Source organism: Aethalodelphis obliquidens, unplaced genomic scaffold, assembly GCF_003676395.1.
Source record: "Aethalodelphis obliquidens isolate GAN/ISIS:26980383/991018 unplaced genomic scaffold, ASM367639v1 scaffold91, whole genome shotgun sequence".
Classification (NCBI taxonomy): domain Eukaryota; kingdom Metazoa; phylum Chordata; class Mammalia; order Artiodactyla; family Delphinidae; genus Aethalodelphis; species Aethalodelphis obliquidens.
The window spans coordinates 769,871-787,435 of NW_020838035.1; the positions used below are offsets into that span (position 1 = coordinate 769,871).

The 17,565-nt window shown below is 55.7% G+C and overlaps 1 protein-coding gene and 1 long non-coding RNA gene across 7 annotated transcripts in view; one reads left to right on the plus strand and one right to left on the minus strand.

Annotated features, from left to right (window-relative positions):
* Nucleotides 1-1,015: 1,015 nt before the first annotated feature.
* LOC113614161 (uncharacterized) lies at nucleotides 1,016-12,740 on the minus strand. 2 transcript variants are annotated; one of them, XR_003430487.1, is made up of 4 exons: nucleotides 12,400-12,740; nucleotides 5,668-5,816; nucleotides 1,410-5,061; nucleotides 1,016-1,205 (listed from the first exon to the last, which is right to left on the minus strand). It is a non-coding gene; the product is annotated as an uncharacterized LOC113614161 (long non-coding RNA). The 2 variants fall into 2 exon arrangements; XR_003430486.1 differs by lacking the exon at nucleotides 12,400-12,740 and having other exon boundaries at nucleotides 5,668-8,938.
* Nucleotides 11,227-17,565, plus strand: part of IL3RA (interleukin 3 receptor subunit alpha) — a 29,320-nt gene continuing 22,981 nt past the window's right edge. For 2 of the 5 annotated variants that reach the window (XM_027095488.1, XM_027095492.1), the window contains exons 1-3: nucleotides 11,227-11,749; nucleotides 14,143-14,190; nucleotides 17,093-17,184. The gene's annotated coding sequence lies outside the window, so the exon portion shown is untranslated. The remainder of the gene's footprint in view (nucleotides 11,750-14,142; nucleotides 14,191-17,092; nucleotides 17,185-17,565) is intronic. The other 3 variants (XM_027095490.1, XM_027095493.1, XM_027095489.1) reach the window with 2 other exon arrangements.

Below are 17,565 nucleotides of genomic sequence, written 5' to 3' on the forward strand. Positions count from 1 at the left end.
CGCCCCTCTAAAGAGGCTCCTTCCCGACTGTGTGCACCCCTAACCCCCAGCCCTGCCCCAAAGTGCCCCCAACCTGCACCCACAGCCCTACCTCCATCCACTTTCCCCAAGCGTCCGCAAACGTTCGCTCCTGTGAAAACCAGACATTCCAGGCTCCGCAGGCCACGCGCATCTGTCAACCAGATCCAGTCTCTCTTTTTTTTTTTTTTTTAACAACCCTTTAAAAATGTAACAATTTATTCTTAGCTCACAGGCCCTCCAAACACAGGCCGCTTTTGGCCGGTAACCCCAGTGCATGCCCTCTCTGAGGTGAAGGTCAGGTAAATGAGATTTGTAAGGACAGACACAAATTAAAATGAAGGAAAATAATTTTATTTATTTTTAAAATTAATTTTTACTGGAGTAGAGTTGCTTTACATTGTTGCGTGAGTTTCTGCTGTACAGCTAAGTGTATCAGTTATACATGTACACCTATCCCCTCCTTCCCATTCGGGTCACCGCAGAGCACTGAGTGGAGTTCCCTGTGCTATACAGCAGGTTCTCCTTAGTTACCTATTTTATACATAGTAGTGTGTATAGATGTCCGTCCCAATCGCCCAGTTCATCCCACCCCCCCACCCCCCCTTGGTAACCATACGTTTGTTCTCTACATCTCGTGACTCTGTGTTTACTTTGCAAATAAGTCCATCTGTACCATTTTTCTAAATTCAACATGGAAGTGATATTATATGATATTTGTTTTTCTTTATTTAGAGAGAAACACACACCACAGACAGAGTGTGGGCCGTCTCAGAAGGTGGGAGGCCAAGAAAGATGATTTAAACTCTCTCTTCTGTGACATCAGGGCAAGGACGACCTCGCTCCAAGTTGCACACGTACCTCCTGGCACTAAAGCTGGGAGACGTGTGTTTTCTTTCTCCGGAGAGAGGCAGCTGGTTACCGTAGATGGGGCCCCTATAAGCCAGGGGGGTTAGGGCAAACGCTGCGCGGCCCGCGGGCCAGTCAAGGCCTGTTGCTTCAGGAAATAGTGATCGTTTATCCCGACGAGGAGGCTGGGGTTGGTCGGCCCCTCCGGGCTGTGCGAGAAGGTGGGACTTTTCCGGTCCCTGCCAGGTCTCAGCCTGTGATGGGCGTCCCTTCCTGGTTTGGGGCTCCTTCAGTGATAAAACTGTGTTCTTCCCCTCCAGTCATTGTGGGGAGGTTTCCTGGGTTCGCAGGAGGCTTGGGGTTAATTATGTTTCCCCAACAGGGTGAGGCTGGGAATCTGCTCACTATGGCATCGCACTACGTGGCTCCCCCAATGTCATAAATGACCTCCACCCCGTTCTGGGGACCCCTCTGCACATCCCCACCGGCACTGAGTGACTGGGCCATACCCGCCCTGCAGGGTCTTTGGGTGTTTGCCGTACCTGCTCAGAGAGCAACGCTTTCTTTGTTTCGCTGAGTGCCAACTCGGAACTCCAGGCAACAGTCCCCAAGTGCGCACAGGGGCTATGCCGTCAAGGCTGTGTGACTTTGGGCAGCCTGCTTGCCCTCTCTGGGCCGCATCTGTGAAATGGGATTGAAGACAGTGCTTGCTCCACTGGGTTGTGGGAATTCCAGGGAGGCCCACAAAGTCCCTGAACAGAGCCCTGAGGCTTGGGGAGGGGAGGGGTGGAAGGGGAGGGGCTTGTGCTGAGACTTTTGTCTGTACTGGGTCTGGAGGGGCTAGTATGGGGTGGGGAGGGAAGAGCCCGGAATAAAGCCAGGATTTTCCTGACTTTCTTGGAGCCCTGAGGATGCACTTTCCTGCCTCACCCCAGCACACTGATTCCTCCTCAGGGCTGCACCGGGGACCCCAGTGCTCTGGGGGCTGAGGCCTCCCTGGGATGGAGAAGCTGGGGTGCTGCGGGAAGGCCACCCACAGGAGGAGGGGCCCAGTAGTCTCCGGGACCAGGCATCACCCCCCCACAGGGACACAGGGGTCCAGCCCTACAAGACAAGACCTGCCGGGGCATCTCACATGGGGGGAGGGTGTCCAGGACCAGGGACCCGTGACCACCCACCTGGACTCAGGGAGCAAACCCAGAAGCCCCTTCCCCACCCCGCCAGCTCAAATCCTCAAGTCCAGCCCGGCCACCCAGATCAGACGAACGGACCCTCCTCTGTCACCAGCACAGTCACTGCTCACAAACCACAAAACACCGGATGGTCGTAAACCCCCTAAGGAAGGAACACGGCTGAGTTCATTAGTAAAGGGCCCCACTTCTTGTTGAAACACAAAAAGCAATTCATAGATGGGTTGGGGGTGCGGAAGGAGGGCAAGGAAAGCGGGGATGAGGGTAGAGTCTGGAGCCCAATCCTCTCCCCGTGGCAGCTGCAACTTCTCTGTTTCATATGCGGAAAAAAAGAAATAGAAAAGTGGGTTCTGGGGCTTTGGAAGCCCTGGTTCCGACAGGGAACCGGTTCTGTGTGGCTACACGACATCCCGGCTAAGAACAATGTTATCAGTATCAACGTATCCATGGTAACAGATGCACCACCCAACGCAGGATATTCCATAATAGGAGGGTAACAGGGGAACCTGGGAGAGGGTGGGAGAGGGGTCCATGGGAACTCCGTGCCTTCCGCTGAGCGTCTCCGAAAACCGAAACCTGTTGAAAAACTTGTCCGTTAGTAACGAGGATGATAATAATATTAAAGGGCCAGGGGGGAGAGGCTAGGGGAACAGAAGGAAGATAAAAGGCGAATATCTGCAAAGCGTATCAGGGTCTCTGGAAGGAAAACCGTGTCTCGGCAGACTCTCTCTTTTAGGTGATGAAACACGGAAGGAACACAGAATAGTGACAGTTCAGGAAATGTCATTTGCGGACAGACTGCAGTACAAACTGAGTCACCGCCAACTTGCACTATTTCCGGCGGTGTCTCTCTGTCTCTGTCTTTCTCAGTGGAGTCCCCAGCGGGCAGTGGCTGACCTGCAGGACCTGAGGGTCCCGGGGAGGCCCCCCTCTCATTGAGACACAGGGGACAGACCCCGGCCGTGGGTGAAGCCTGCTGCCTCTGGGGTCCACGCCAGGGACACCGGTCCATCGTGGGCGGCCAGGTCAGAGGGGGAAACGGGACGTGGACTCGTTGACTCACTCACTGACCCACACGCCATCCTGCAGGGGCAGGGCCTGTCTCTCCCCAGGGTGCCCTCAAGGTGTTCCATCCCTGAGCTTTCAGGGCGATGCAGCCCTCAGGGTCCCTGGGACCAGCCAGCCCGTGGGGTTAGTACTCTGCGTGGTGACACTGCGCACCGGGTCTTTCCCACCCCGCATCACCCTGTGCGGTCCTAAAAGTTCAGGGCAGCCGGGGACCCCACTGCTGAGGGCAGCACAAACATCTACCAGGGCTGGGATCTCCTTCTCTAATCCCGGGAGGGGTGTGGTGAGTGAGGAGGGGGCAGTCACATCTCTCCTAATTCAACATCTCCTAGCTAACAGCTCTAAGGTCTTCTGGAAAATCTGCCGGATGGAGGGATGATTTGAACATCCTTAGTGTAGCCTCGTGCGGTTTAGCGAGTGGACAAACCCGTGTCACAAGCACGATGTGGAACGCTTCCCTCTGGACTCCCCGTCCCTCCCTCAGCCAGGGGACACCCCAGCCCCTGTAGATGAGACGCACCATCTCCCAAGTTTCCTGGAGAGGGAAGCCCACGGTATGAATCCTGTTGTCTGGCTTTCTTTTAGCTCAGCGTGTTTTGAGATTGGTCCACGTCCTTGAGTATACGGGTAGCTCGGTGCTTTTCATAGATGAATCTCACTCCAACCCAGTGCACGCCTATATCACAGTTGCTAGGTGCATTTTCCCACTGATGGGCGCTTTGGTCATTCCCAGTTTGGGCTGACAAAAAAATCAAGCTGCTGTATGACATTTGGGTACAAGTCCTTCTGTGGAAGGGATTCTTCCTTTATTTGGGGTAAATACTGAGAGTGAAATTCCCGAGCCGCACAGGAACTGTATGTCTGACTTTATAAGGTCTAAGAACTGCCTGCTTTTTGCTGTGTCCTCCCCAAAATTTATATGCTGAAGCTCTGACCCCCGCCATGGGATGGTGTTAGGAGGTGAGGCTTTTGGGAGGTGATTAATTAGGGTTAGATGAGGTCATGAGGGTGGGGCCCCCACGATGAGATTAGTGTCCTTAAAAGAGAAGAAGATGCACCAGAGCCCCTCTCTCCATCACATGAGGTCCCAGTGTGAAGGTGGCTGTCCGAAGGACAAGAAGAAGGTTTTCTCCAGAAACCCAGCCATGCCAGTGCCCCGATCTTAGACATTCAGCCCCAGAACTGTGGGAAATAAGTGTCTGTGGTTTAAACCCCTCGACTAATGGTATTTGCTATGGCAGCTCGAGCAGGTTAATGGCAGACTGTTCTCCAAGGCAGCTGCACTATTTTAGATCCCCACAAACAGCGCTTGAGGGTGCTGGGTCGTCAGCATCCTTAGCAGCTCTCGTTATGATCTTTCTCGTAACCTTCCCGCTGCTTGCTTCTATATATATATGAGCTTTGATAGAATGCCTACCCTTAGATATCAAACTGTCTGCGTGATTCCAAAAAGCAGCTTTATTTATTTATTTATTGAGGCTGCACCGCATGGCTTGCAGGATCTTAGTTCCCCGACCAGGGATGGAAACTGCACCCCCTGCAGTGGAAGCACAGAGTCCTAACCACTGCACCGCCAGGGAAGCCCCTGTCAGTAGCTTTTAGCTGAAAAGAAAGAATGATTTCTCAGCTCAGTGATACCGTCTTATGGGCTCTTCCCTCCCTGGGAATTTGGTTACAACTTTGCTGGTTTAATTTATAACAAGAGCCTTTTTGAATCCTATATCATACCGGTGGGCGAAGTTAAATTTTCATAGCACCCTAAACATCCCCTACCCCGCAAATTCATCTTACCATACATTCAGTGTGTTCAAGTGCGTCTAAAACCTATAGCAGATGGTACCCCGTAACGAACGTCGTTCAAGCTCTCTGATGAAGGTGCAGGTTTGACAAGAGTTCCTGTGACCCCCCAAAGAGGTTTTGTTTTCTTATCTTGTCACTGACGACGAACAGACATATAGTGAATTACACGAGGCCTCGCTGGGGTCTTCACGTTAAATGCTGTCCCACAGTCCAGAAATGTTTCCTCAAGGCCCCGGGGGGGGCACCGGTCTAAAATGTCCAAACATCCAGGAAGAAAACACCCATCTTCTTCATCTGGCTAGTGGCTCTAGGTTCTAAAATCCTCCTCTGGTCTGAAAGTGTCAGGAAATTAGCAACTTTATCTTTGGTGTTTTTTTCTTTTGTTTTTTTTTTGCGGTATGCGGGCCTCTCACTGTTGTGGCCTCTCCCGTTGCGGAGCACAGGCTCCGGACGCGCAGGCTCAGCGGCCATGGCTCACGGGCCCAGCCGCTCCGCGGCATGTGGGATCTTCCCGGACCGGGGCACGAACCCGTGTCCCCTGCATCGGCAGGCGGACTCTCAGTCACTGCGCCACCAGGGAAGCCCTGCTCATTCCTTTTCGAAGACGTTCACTTATCTTGTTTTCTTTTGTCATTGAAAGACAAAAGACATTGTAGTACCTAGCAAACTGGTTTGCCTCGCCCAAAGTTGTAAAGATTCCGCTTTTTTTTTATTCTGAGGGGTTTCTACTTTTAGCTCTTACCTTTAGGGTTTTCATCCACATTTGCTTTCTTCGGAAAGCAAGTCCCCTCAGAGCAGGGGCCCCGTCAAAAAAGGCAACATTGATTCCTATCCGTACGGAGTGCACAAAAGAGCTCACTTTGAAATAGCTGAACTTAGGAACTTTTCTTCCTAAATGAATAGGGGAAAGGAAAGAAGGGAGAAGAGGCTGCAATGGGGAAAAAAAAATGGCTTTCTTTCAAACCCGGGTCCACAGCAGTGAAAGCGCACTGGCCCGCCAGGGAATTTCCTACAGATGGGTATCTTTAGGAAAGACAGATGGGTTTCTAGGAGAACAAATGGTGCATAAGAAAGTCTGTGATAATGTTTGTTTATGCCAGTACAGTGGTACTTTCTTCAAGGCCATAAAACTTCCCTGGAGACAGAATTTATGATGGTTCCAACTCTTTCCTGGGAGTGAAGTGTCCCCGAGGGAATTTATGGCATGCTTCACTCCCAGAAGCTTTTGCTTTCAGTCTGATAAGAGAAACTCCGAGAAGCTTATTTTTCCTGCATCTGTTGAATCCCAAATATCTTCTGCTTAAAATCATTTCATACCCATCCTGGGGTTCCGAGGGGGTTCCCACATTTGCAGACAAGGCTGAGAAGAGAGCCACTTACCATCTTTCCTTTGTTCTGTCTACAGGGCAGCCTCTCTAAGCGAGAGCCCGTAAGTACCCCTTCCTTTCTCTGCAGCCTCCCTGCTTGGGTCTTAGATGCTCGAAGTTGAGCCCTCAGCGGGCAGCCGGCACGGCTCAGCCCCGGGTCCCACTGAGCCCCTTTAGGGGTCACCGGGCTTTGTCTCCGATGGTGAAGCTGTGATTTCCCAAATGCCTCTGACTCAGCTCAAGGAGCCGGTTGTCACCCGCCCCGAGGACAGAGCAACGTCCTTCTTCCCAATGGAGCTACTGACACCTTCTCAGTACACAGTGTAGCGACCTGAAAGCGCCCCCCTAAAAGTCATGTCCACCCAGAACCACAGAATGGGACTTCATTTGGAAGCAGGGCCTTTGCAGATGTGATGAAGTGAAGGATCTGTCCTCTGTGTAGAAAGAATCAGAATAACCCCAACCTCACTTCCCAAGGGCATGGGGACCCTGCCCGAGATGTGGGCACAGACGGACAGCTGTGAGACCCAGGTGCAAGACGGCAAAGCCCCTTAGGGCCCTGCCATTGCGGGGAGGGAGGGGAATATGGACCGAGGAAGCGGGTCCCAGGTGTCCGCCCGGTGTCAGGATGCTCTCCTGCGATGTGCACACGCTCTGCCTTCGCCCTGTTCCCAGCCTGGCGTTTGTCACCAAAGTCCATCACAAGATCCTCTTTTCTTTTAAAGGTCTTCCAAATAGGAGGTGATAAAAATGAGTAGCGAATGCCCGATTCTGCCGTGATGGGACAGCACACCGCCCGCATGCGTGTGAAGCGCGTGTCCTATAAAATCTGGAGTGAATGGAGCTCCACGCAGCACTTCGGTGAGTCTCCCGGGAACACCCGAGGCCACCGATGCCTGGCCAGGGGGGAGGGAAGCAGGGGCCCTTCCTCTGAATCCTGCTGCTTGACCCTCCTTCTTTTTTGGGGGGGGGGTCAGTTTCTCTTTTATTTCAAATAGTTTCACCTTCATTAAGAGCTTACAAAACAGTCAGGTATATGCATTATCTCATTGAATCTCCATTTTGCGAGGAGGTAACTGTAAGTGCAATTTTAATGTTTGTTCTATAAATTCAAAACTTGCACATTAATAATTGAACTGTTAAAAGATTATGTGTTCCTGGAAACCATTCTCCTATAGAATAGTAACAGTACAGAGGTTGGTTGGTAGGAAGGAATCTTCTGTGTCTTAGAAGGACCCTGTCATCGGATATAGGGCCACCCTCCTCCAGGAGGACCTCATCACACCCTTCACTGCATCACATCTGCAGAGACTCTCTTTCCAAATAAGGTCCCGGTTCCCAGGGTATAGGATGGGGACACATCTTTACGGGGGTCCACTGAGCCAACTGCAGGGCCCCTCTCAGCAGAGGGGCCCCAGGGTGGGTCCCGCAAGCTCTCTGATTAAACACACAACCTGCAGCCTGTCCTGCGGCCCTACGCGCCCTCCCATGTTTCTGGGGTAACCCTATGGGGAGGGCCCCACCCAGCTGCAACCACAGGAACACACGCTGCTGTGGGTCACTCCTGCCTCGGTCTCACTGGGATGTCTCTGAGGCTCCGGCTGCCAGTCACCCCCCACCCCAGGGAGGTCACCCTCGTGGGGTCAGCCAGGGTGTCCCCACTTCTCTCCCCACATGAGGGGGCTCTGACCTCCAGAGTGCCTCCCTCCTTCAGGGGGCCGGGAGGGGTATCACAAAGTGAGTTGCCTGAAAATCTGACAGCTGCCATCTGTCAGCACGGCTGGCTTGGCTCCTGGCAGGAAATGCCAAGGGTTGGCCCCGTAGGTTCAAGGTTGGCAGACCCACAGGGCACCTCATGCAGCCTCATGCCTGCCCTGTAGGACCAGCAGAAAACCCACAAGGTCGGGATCCACCCAGTCCCTCCCTCCAGGGCTCCCTCGGGATTCATTAGCAGCCAACAGGGCATGAGCTCTAAGTATGCACCTGCTGAATGCCTAAAAGAAGGGCTGCCCCACCCCTTCCCCAGAGAGGAGCTACCAAATCCATGTCTGAGCCTCCTTCCCCATAGGCAGTGAGTTCATGGCTTGCAGGTGTCCAGGCTACACGAGTCAAGTCAGAGTTCCCCCAGAAAAGCCTCATTTGCAATTAAAACGAAAACAACACCACACACACACACACACACACACACACACACACACACACACACACACCCCTTTCTCTCATCCTTGACATTTCACAATTACACATTCATTCCTTTGGTTATGTAGTGCAGTAGTGAAAGTTAATATCCATTGAGAAGGAAGGCATTGTGTGGTATTAGCTGTGCCCTCGTGGAAATGTAATTGGTGGGTCCTGTCTTGTGAGCAGCAGGGTGGGAAATATGGGGACAGTGAAAAGGGGTGGGGTGGGGTGGGACAGGATCGCAGAAGAATCGATTCTTCACTGCCAAGATTCCCACGTTCCTCAGGCCCCTGTGTCTGGAAGTTCTCTTCTCCTCTGCTCAGCCCTGCTTCCCCCGCCCCGCAGTCTGATACCGGGTTGGTAGCCGACGTGTGCAAACCTGACCACCCGGTCACTCCTGACCCTCTGCGCCTCTGTCCCATCAGGTTTCCCAGAGAAGAACTTCCTTGTGGTCCTGATCGGGCTGGTGGTGAGGGCAGCGGTTTTGTCCAGCATGGGCCTGAAATTCCTCTGTAAAAGGCAACACCCGCCCCCCACCCCCACCCCCCAAAAAACCTCGAGAACAGCATGACGGAGGCCACACACAAAAGGGCCCACGCCTGTCACCCCGTGCACGCAGAATGGCCAGAAACCCAGATTCAAAAAGCAGATTTGAGGTTGCTTAGGGCGGAGGGAGGGGAATGAGGGCAGGGGGCGGCTGCTAAAGGGATGGCCCGTCTGCTGCCTGAGCCCCATACGTGGCCCAATGTCCGCACTGGTTCTCTCCTGGTGGCCGGGTCGGGGGGAGTTTGACTTTCCCGTGTGCTTGCGGGCTTTACGCTTCCCGCAAAAGGCAGTCATTATTTTGTGCTCCAAAGAATAAACTTTAAAAAGAGATTAGGATGGACATAAATACGCTACCGTGGGTAACAGATAGCCAGTGGGAACCTGCGGCATAGCACAAGGAGCTCAGCTCTGGTGCTCTGTGATGACCTAGGTGGGTGGGATGGGGGAGGGGGATGGAAGGAAGGTCCAAGAGGGAGGGGATACAGGTATACATAGAGCTGAGTCACTTCATTGTACAGCAGAAACTGACACACCACGGTAAGGCAATTATACGCCAATAAAAAATGAATAAATTAGTTTATTGATTAAAAAGAAGAGGCTTTCAAGAAAGAGGCAAAGCCAGGGGTCTCTGCAGAGAGCACACGCGTGTCTGGAAGACGGGTCCTGAGGACGCCGCCGGGCAAAGCGACTGTGAGCTCAGTACCGGTTAGGGGCTGTCCCTGGTGTCACAATTCGGAACCACCTGCTGGGTGACCGTCCAGGCACAGGCGATGGAGGCCGGCTATGGTCACAGCCACCACACGGGGGCAGCGGTGAGCAACCCGCCCATTTCCCGGCCCCAGTTTCTCAGCTTCCCAGGCCCCGAGGCGGGTGGTGTCTGGCCCGAGGGGTCGACTCAGGGCGGTGGCATCAGCCCTGGCTGCAGATGCAGGCTCTGTCCCCTTTGCCGGCTGGCTCGCCACACCTGTGCAGCATGTGTTGAATGCCTGGTGACCACCTGGAGTGCCTGGGGCACGGGCATCCCTAGGAGACCACCCAGCCAAGGGGCTGCGGGCGTGTGGAGGAAGGTGGGGGCGTCCCATGTCCGCTGCGGACGTCTGTGGACCATTGCATACACAAGGACCAGAATCACTGATGGAGCGTCTTGGGGTTCTGCTATAGCATGCAGCCCTGGGGGACATCTGGAGAGACTTGGGGAGTCCGGGGGGGCTTGGGAATGTGTAGGGCCTCCATCTGGGGGGATGATAGTGCTTTGGAACCAGACAGAGGTGATGGCTGCACAACACTGGGAATGTGCTGAATGCCGTCAAACCGTGCGCTTAGCATGAATTCTGCAGCTTGTGAGTTAAACGTCAATAAAGCCGTTTTTAAGAAAGAAAAGAACGAACACATCACGGGCATCTTCATCTCCGAGATGCCTGCAATCCAGGTGGAGGGATGGGTTTTCGCCGTCTCTTGGGGGGCAGACAGACAGACAGCCTCCGACTTAGGACAGACGGCCCCATCCTTGCTGTCACACTACCACGTGCAGACTTCGGAGCTGGCATCTGTGCTCCGCCCTGACCCTCTCCTGTCTGGGTGTGACCTCTCTCCCTTTCAGGGAAAACCGTTTATGATAAGTAAAGAAAACGAAAAATCGCCTGGATGTTTATTCACGGACTTGTATGAATGCAATGGTGTGGGCTGTGCAGAAATTGTAAGGAGACGTAGATTCATTTCTGCACCTAAGGAAAGATATTCGTGGTGTATTTTTAGTAAAATTAAAAAGTGACAGGACTTCCCTGGTGGCGCAGTGGTTAAGAATCTGCCTGCCAATGAAGGGGACACGGGTTCGAGCCCTGGTCCAGGAAGATCCCACATGTGGCAGAGCAACTAAGCCCGTGCACCGCAACTACTGAAGCCCGCGCGCCTAGAGCCCGTGAGCCACAACTACTGAAGCCCGTGCACCTAGAGCCCGTGCTCCGCAACAAGAGAAGCCACCGCAGTGAGAAGCCCACGCACCACAACGAAGAGTAGCCCCCGCTCGCCGCAACTAGAGAAAGCCCACTCGCAGCAACGAAGATCCAACGCAGACAAATTCGGTGGCGGGTCTCTACAACCCCACATTAAACATCCAGGCTGGGTTCCGTCCACACCCACAAGAGACCCATCTCCCAGGCGGGGCTCGCTCAGGCTGTCAGCCAGGGAAGCAAACAGCAGAGTCGCGCCCCAGACACAGAGGGAGACGCCCGCTCCGATTTCCTGGGACGCCCTGAGCCCAACCGAAGAAAACACTACGAAGAAACGGGTGTTTCACGAAAGGCTGCGGCCACTGATAAGGAAGATTTCATTTAGAAACTTCCATGTTTGGGGTTGGGCCAGAGCTAAGAAGGCGTCTCTTTCAAAAGACGTGCGGTGCTTCAGAGAAAATAGAAAAGATGAGGTCTAAGTGGAGGAAACACTCGCTATCTCTGTGGCCGAGGAACCCGTGACCTCGAGATACCCTGTGTCATCACCCCAGAGAGCCTCTGGCCGTGACGCCACCTGAGACAACCTGGACCTGGAAAGACGGGCTTCTCGTGGGAGCATCAGCTCCGGCTACGGATGGGCTTGGCCCCGGCACACTCTTATTTACACGGAAGGGTTTACGATAAAAATCAGAACCTGGCAAGTCGGCCCAAGCCTGGGCTGGCCACCGGCAGGTTCCAGAGCGGACCTGTGCACCGGTGGGACAGGCACCCTATGGGAAGGGTAAGCTTCCCTGGCATGGGGCCAGGGACCTGGGCAGGTTTCAGGAGGCCACAGGGAGCGGGTAGGGGTGCATGGTGAGAGAAAAAGAGTGTTATTTCTTACAGCAGAGTCCAGGGCGGCTCTAACAACCACAGACTGAGGGCCAAAAACCACAGGCATCCATCCTCCCCCCAGTCCTGGAGACCAGAAGCCTGAGGTCAAGGTGTCCCAGGGCCGCGCTCCCTCCAGAGGCTCCAGGGGAGGGTCCTTCCCGCCTCTTCCAGCTTCGGGGGGCTCCAGGCGTCCCTGGGCTTGTGGCCGCGTCCCTCCCATCTCTGCCTCCGTCTTCCCGGGGCTTCTCCTCTGTGTCTGGGTCTCTCGCCTTCTGTGTCTTAGAAGGACCCTGTCATGGGATGTAGGGCCACCCTCCTCCAGGAGGACCTCAGCTCAGATCTTTGACTTTATCCCATCTGCAAAGGCCCTGTTTCCTACCAAGGTCCCGTTCTGAGGCTCTAAGGGATGTGAATTTGGAGAGTTATTAAAAAGTGCAGCAAAGATTCCCACCCCCAGCGGCCAGGGCGCTGGTGGTCCCTAAGTGCCGGGGCCCCCAGAAGCAGCAGCTGGGAGGACAGGTCTGCAGGTTCCCCGAAAACGCAGAGGGTACAGCTCACCCGCGCCGTGTCCGTGTCCGGAGCGCCAGGCCAGGAATTTTACAGCAAGGCGTGTCCCCTCCTCCAGGAAGACGCTCCGCCACCACGGCGGAAGTGCTTTTGTTGGGAAAGGTCAGGAGAGCAGCCCCTCCCCTCGGGAGAATCCCGGAGACCAGCCCGGCCTGACCCCGAGGGCACGGCCCAGCCTTGTGCCGGGAAGTGGCCCTGGAGGGTCTCTGGGGACCTCAGAGCGCACGGGGTAACCTGTGCCTCAGCCTGCGAATTTCTTTATTTTTCTTTCTTTTTTAAGAAAATATTTATTTATTTATTTGGCTGCGTCGGGTCTTAGTTGCGGCACGCGTGTGGGACCTTAGTTCCTTGAACAGGGATCGAACCCGGGCTCCCTGCATGGAGAGCGCGGAGTCTTAGCCACTGGACGGCCAGGGAAGTCCCCTCAGCCTGTGATGTTCACTTCTCGCTCTTGCCCTGGGCTCTCAGACCGGCAGGACTGCAGGTCCCGACGTGCACCCCACCACGCCCGTCTGCAGCTTTGCAAAGCTCGGCATCGGCCAGCGAGGGAGGTGCAGCGCAGCTCAGGGGGGCGGGGTGGGCCCCCGCCCCAGGTCATGAGCTGCGGTTTGGCGCCTCCTGCCTGAGACACACCCCCCGCCCCCCCCCCCCCCCCCCCCCCCCCCCCGGGTTCCCCCAAGGGCGGGCAAAAACGGGGGACTTACGGTTTAGAGGCAGAGCGCGGGGGGGGGGGGGAGGGGGAGGGGGAGGGGAGGGGAGGGGGAGGGGGAGGGGGAGGGGGGACTCTCTGGAGACAAGAATTTCTCTCTGCACGTTTTTCTGGACGGAAGACTAGATACAAGTCTCCCCGTGAGAGAGAGGTTCCTGAAACGCTTCAGAGCAGGAGTGGGTGTTGGCGTCTAAACCAGAGTAGATTTGAAGTGGGTCCGGGGCCCCCCAGGGGCTGGGGATGGTGGCCCCAGGAAGGTCAGGTTCTGCCCTCAGGATGGACCCGCTGGACCCAACAGGGTGTGTGAGACGCAGGCCCCAGGGAGACAGGCTGAACCCCGCCGGAAACACGCGTGTGTCTGTAGCGACAGACAGACGGAACGTTTTCCCTTAAATAAATAAACACACATTTAATATTTAATGTATACGAATGTACTTATACACCAAGGTTAATTAATAGACATGAACGCTATGTAACATTGATGCAAACATTAATTAATGTACACCATGTAAGTCATACATTAATGTACCTGTATGATTATAATATACTATATACATGTAGTCTTTTATTTAGTTGTTATTTACTTTTAAAAAATTAATTTATTTATTTTTGGCTGCGTTGGGTCTTCATTGCTGTGCGCGGGCTTTCTCTAGTTGCGGCGAGTGGGGGCTGCTCTTCTTTGCGGTACGCGGGCTTCTCATTGCGGTGGCTTCTCTTGTCGCAGAGCTCGGGCTCTAGGCGTGTGGGCTCAGTAGTTGTGGCTCAAGGGCTCTGGAGCGCAGGCTCAGCAGTTGTGGCGCACGGGCTTAGTTGCTCCACGGCATGTGGGATCTTCCTGGACCAGGGCTCGAACCCATGTCCCCTGCATTGGCAGGCGGATTCTCAACCACTGCGCCACCAGGGAAGTCCCTATTATTTACTTTTAAACTTTTTATTTTATATTGGAGTATAGTTGATTACCAGTGTTGTGTTAGTTTCAGGTGTGCAGCAAAGTGATTCAGTTACACATATATATTCTTTTCCAGATTCGTTTCCTATTACAAGATATTGAATAGAGTTCCCTGTGCTACACGGTAGGTCCTTGTTGGTTATCCATCCTATATATAGCACTGTGTAAATATATTCTCTTAAATATGTGAGCCTACTTCGATTCAAGGTGGTCCTGCAACTATTTCATCATCGAATCACAGTCACTAGTGTTGTTAGCATTTTACTGTGGTGTTTGAAGGACATGTAGCCAAAAAGCGTCATCTCATGGCCAAACCCTGTCTCATAAACGTTGTTGGGAGGATGGGAAGCCCGGGCGCCTGGATGATAAGGGTGGGAGCCCATCACTTTTATGTCCACCGGCCGGTCGAAGCTCTGTGCCGTGGCCTGCGTTCTGGGTACGCGGGCCCAGCCGGAGGCCGCGTGGGAAGGGGGTTTAGGGGCTGCGTTGCTGGGCGGTGACCGTGGCCACAGGGAGGCAGCCCCCGGGGAACTGATCCACTGCATCCCGCGGGGGGCGTCCCGCCCCTCGGCAGGTCCCTAGGAGTCCCCCGGCGGCCGGGAGCCCCGGGTGGGCTGTCGTCTGCCGTCCACGGGGCCACGGGTTTCCTGGGGCGGAGGCGCTGCCGACCCCGCCCTCCTCGCCGAGCCGGCCATGCCCCCGGGCCGCGTGGCAGGTGCTAGGCGCTGGCTGGACCGGCTGCTATTCTGGTCTCTCCCGGCCCAGCTGCTCCGTGCCCTGGCCTCGCCAACCCCCTTTCCCGGTTCCCCATTTCTGTTCCCCGTAGCTCCTTCCCCACATGGAGGGCTGGATTCCAGGCACACAACGCACACTCCCCACGCCGCCAGCCCCCGGGTGTGTGGGGGCTTTTCTGAAATTAGTCATTGCTTGTCTGACGGCACTAAACCGCTGATGGGGACGGAGCCGGGGGCCCCGGAGTGGGCGGCCGAGGGGTCTGCGGTCCCATGGAGGGAGACGGCTCAGCACGCATGCGCCCCTGGGCCTCTGTCGCCTCCTCTGGGTAGCGCCACCATCCTCTGCCTCACCTGGTCCCACCCCCCATCCGGAGACCCCCCCCCCCCAAACACTAAACCTCAAGTCTTCCCCGGGGTTATAGCGACACTGGCGGGGCTGTGGGCGGATTTGGGGGTGTGGCCTTCATGGAACAGACTTGACACCAGTGGCCCCTGTTTGTCCTCTTGTCACCCCACGTACGCACGCCCAGGGCCTCCGGTTGGCAAGGTTCCCGGGGTCTGTGCCGTGCCCGCACGTTTGGGCTGCCTTGGGGCTGAGTATCCCCACGGACAGTCAGGGCTCAGCTTTTTTGGATCTGCTGAGCTAATGAGCACCTGTCCTGTGGCCTGGAGGCCCCGCGGTGCTTTTCTGTTGTGTCTTCCTTTTCTACTGGGGTTTTGGGCTTTTTGGGGAAAACTAAAAGGGCAGGAAGGAGAGGAGGGAGGGAGAGAGGGAGAGAAAGAGAAAGAAAAGAAAGAAGGGTCGTGGGGCATCCGCCCCAGACCCAGGAGTCAGAACCCACATCTGAACGTCACCCCTCAGCATCTGGGGGCGCACTGCCAGGAAAGGGGTCCAGCCTGGGCTCAGCCCCATGGGTGAAGTCCACTCTGGACTGTCATTCCTCAGCTTTGTCATCTGTGCCCACCCCTGCCCCGCACTGCATCTGCCTAGACACCCCCTGCCCCGGCATCACTGTGCTTCAGTTCCAGACGAAGAGGGACCCTGGGCAGACATGAGGTGTCCACCAAGAGTGGGCACTGCCTAGCGTGCATTTCACAGTCGCCTCAGGTCTTAGCAAGATGCTCACCAGCCCTGAACAGGGATGAGGGGATGGGCGTCTGGTCCTTCCCTTGGGGAGACGCGGCTTTTGTCTCTCAGAGGCGCTGGTCAGCCACCAAGACTCGTGCTCTGCGGGAAGTGGGCGGCCGTCACAAAGGACCCCAGGCTGCTCGGCTTAAATCCACAGGCCTGCATCCTCCCCCAGCCCCGGGGACCAGACGTCTGAGCTCAACGTGTCCCGGGGCTGCGCTCCCTCCAGAGGCTCCAGGGGAGGGTCCTTCCCGCCTCTTCTAGCTTCTGGGGGCACCAGGCGGCTCCCACCTCTGTCCTTATGTGGCTGTGTCCTCCCTGTGTCCCTGTCTCCCGGGGGCCACCTTCTCATAAGGACAGCAGTCCCATGGGACATAGGGACCAGCCTGTTCCAGGTGGAGTCTGTGTTACCTTAATCCACTACACCTGTGACAGCCCTGTTTCTAAATAAACCGCGCTCTGAGAGTCCAGGTGGATGTGCACTGGGGCTGTGGAGTAGACAGGAAACACTGGAGGAGACAAGAGGACCTGCCTCAAGGGAGAGGGTGGAGGGACGGACACGTGGGGCTGGAGCTTGGGAGCGGCGACAGGCAGATGACAGGTGTAGGGCGAAGGCAAGGGATGCCCAGGAGGGCCCGGGTGAGGGAAGGTCACCCGGGAGCAGGTTGGTAGGGGCCAGGCTGAGAGCTGCGTGAGTCCCGTGCAGCCAGCGCATCGGGGGCCCGGGGTCACCTCCCTGTCCCCTTGGGCACGAGCGGTCATTCCAATGGGACCTCGAAGGAAGGGGCCAGGGCCCCGGCCATTCACGCTGACCGGCTTTACCCACAACACGGCTCCAGGAAACTGCCCAAGCCGGGTGAATGGCGGGAAGTCACTAGGATTGTGACAAAGAGGAACCTGCAAACAGAAGTGAGAACAGGAAAAGCAGACTTTGAAAGCAAGGGTGTTCCTTCCAGGAGAGCACAGAGCTGCAGTCCTGTTCCTGACCCCAGACCATAATTCTGAGCTGAGGGGTGCAGAGGGCTCCTGGACCTGGTCACACCCTCAACGCATTCTCCCCGCCTCCCCGGCTCACTGGGGCTTAGTTTTTAGGGGTGGGGCTGACCCCGGAGGCTATAAAAACACTGATGAGAGAAGAAACAAGGTTCTTTCTCTTTCGGGAGGCTGCCTGCAGCACAGCTGAGAAGCCAGGAGAGCTTGGGGCCCACCCCCAGGCCAGCTAGACCAGCACCAGGAGAGGCTGCCTGCATCCCAGGTAAGACCCCGGGGCCGGGCTTGGGGGCGGGAGGCAGGCAGCGGCCTCGACTGCTGTCCCTGGAGACTCAGTACTGACCGCCAGCCCCGGGGGCGGGGGCGGGACCCCCAGGATTTGAACGTGGCTCGTGGCCTCTGAGATGTGTCATCCGGGGCAACACACAACGGATTCAAAGCCTTTATGCCCAAGGAGGATGCCGAGTGTGTCACTGACCCCGGTTACGGGATCCGACCGCCGTGCCACCCTGTACTAGGCTGGATGCCCGGGGGTCTTGACCACCTCTGTGTCTTGCGCCGGGTCCTGTGCGTTGGCTGAATGGATGAACGGTTCGGGGTGGCTCTCCCCAGACGAGAGGCTTCCGCCTAATCACAGTGCCCCCGA